Here is a 2,231-nt window from a genome sequence, read left to right as displayed (position 1 = left end):
TGCTTGTCTATAAAGCTTTTGATTTTTCCATCAAATCTGAATGAGACCCTTGCTGGCTAGAGTATTCTTGGTTGTAGGTTCTTCCCTTTCATCACTTTAAATATATCATGTCACTCCCTTCTGGCCTGCAGAGTTTCTGCTGAAAAATCAGCTGATAACCTTATGGCGATTCCCTTGTATGCTGTTTGTTGCTTTGCTCTTGTTGCTTTTAATATTATTTCTTTGTATTTAATTTTTGTTAGTTTGATTAATATGTGTCTCAGCATGTTACTCCTTGGGTTTATCCTGTATGGGACTCTCTGCTTCCTGGACTTGGGTGACTATTTCTTTTCCATATTCGGGATGTTTCCAACTATAATCTCTTCAAATATTTTCTCAGGCCCTTTCTCTTTTTCGTCTTCTTCTGGAACCCCTATAATTCGAATATTGGTGTGTTTAATGTTGTGCCAGAGTTCTCTGAGACTGTCCTCATTTCTTTTCATTCTTTTTTCTTTATTCTGTTCTGCAGAAGTGATTTCCACCATTCTGTCTTCCAGCTCACTTATCCATTCTTCTGCCTCAGTTATTCTCCTATTGATTTCTTCTAGTGTATTTTTCATCTCTGTTTGTTTGTTCTTAATTCTTCTATGTTGTTGTTAAACATTTCTTGTTTCTTCTCGATCCATGTCTCCATTCTTTTTCTGAGATTTGGATCATCTTTACTACCATTACTCTGAATTCTTCTTCAGATAGATTGCCTATCTCCTTGTCATTTAGTTGTTCTTGTATGTTTGTATCTTGCTCCTTCATCTGCAACATGTTTCTTCATTGTCTCATTTTGTTTAACTTACTGTGTTTGTGGTCTCCTTCCCGCAGGCAGCAGGATTGTAGTTCCTCTTACTTCTTGTGTCTGCACCCGTGTAGGTGAGTTTGGTCCAGAGGCTTGTGCCATTATCCCCTTGATAGGGAGTTTGACTGGTGTTGTGGTGACCAGAGCCTGCCTTGGAGATTGAGGAGGGCCTCCCCTTTGCTCTGTGGTTGTCACCGCCCTGTCAGGGGTGGGGTCTGCTCCCTAGTTGTTGGAGTAGAGACCCCCAGATCTGTTTCTTAGCTGTGTTTGTGATCTGTGGTGCAAGGTAGGTGGATTGGAGCACTCCCACTGGGAGAGAAGCTACTGAGTATTCCTCCTCTGGAGCCATTCACCTGTGAATGTGCTCTGTTGTGTCCCATGTCACACATTGTGTGGGCTCACAAAGTACACTATTGTTGGCACTGCTCTCAGTCCCACCTTAACTGTGGGTATGCCAGCAATTGGCCCTGGTGACTCTCAGGCGTTGGTTTCACCAGGCCACCAGCACAGATCCACTGAGGTCAGGTCCCGGGACTGCAGTAGTCATGCACCTGGACCCACTCTGGGAGCTATGGAGGCAGCTCAGACTCTGACCTGACCCAACTCCCAAGTTTATGTGCCCACAAAGCCAACAGCTGCTAAAGCCAGACCTGTCCCAGCTGCAGGAGCACTTGTTGTCCTTCCAGATGTTTCGCAGGTGCTGAATATAGGAAGCCATCAGCGGAGGTGTAACTCCACTGTTCATGTACCCACAAGGAGGTTTCAACTCTTATTCCTTAGTCACACAGCCCCTGGGGCTCAGCTGGGTTTTCTGCCTCACCTCTGCATGTGTTCCTCCCACTGGAGTCTGCTCCAGAGGTTGCAGGAGCACACGAGCCTGCCAGGCAGGAAGGGGCCAAGGTGGTGATTGAGGTGAGCAGGCCACCCAGATGGGAGATGCTGGGGTATCAATTGGACTGTGCAAGCCCATCAGGCAGCAATCAGGACTGGCAGGTTGCCCAGGTCAGGGGGGCTGTGGAGGAGGCGATGGCAGGGGTGTGTGAGCTGGTGGGAACCCTCCCTAGTGCCTGTGGAGGCAAGGCTCGGTATGTGAGGAGAGAGGCTTCAATGACAGCCCTGCCTTTGCTTGTCACTCAGCAATGGTGCTTTGCTTCTGTGGCGGTCTGGGCTTCCTCCACGAGCATTTCTGGTTGTGGAGCTCCTCAATCCTGTCCCCACAGGCTGTCTCCTCACAGCCAACAGCAGTCCCCTCCCCAGGTCTGCTCTCCAAACCCCACGTTCTAGCACCCAGCCCCTGTGCGCACCCACAGACACCCATCTTGGGTTGGGGCACCAGGGCTGTGGCACAGACCATCTGTGTAGGTCTCAGTCTGTCCTGTTTGCCACAGACTGGTTGCTGCAC

This window comes from Eschrichtius robustus, chromosome 1 (assembly GCF_028021215.1).
Source record: "Eschrichtius robustus isolate mEscRob2 chromosome 1, mEscRob2.pri, whole genome shotgun sequence".
In the NCBI taxonomy this organism is placed as follows: domain Eukaryota; kingdom Metazoa; phylum Chordata; class Mammalia; order Artiodactyla; family Eschrichtiidae; genus Eschrichtius; species Eschrichtius robustus.
The sequence above is the reverse complement of the archived record's forward strand: the minus strand, read 5'-3'. Positions refer to the sequence as shown.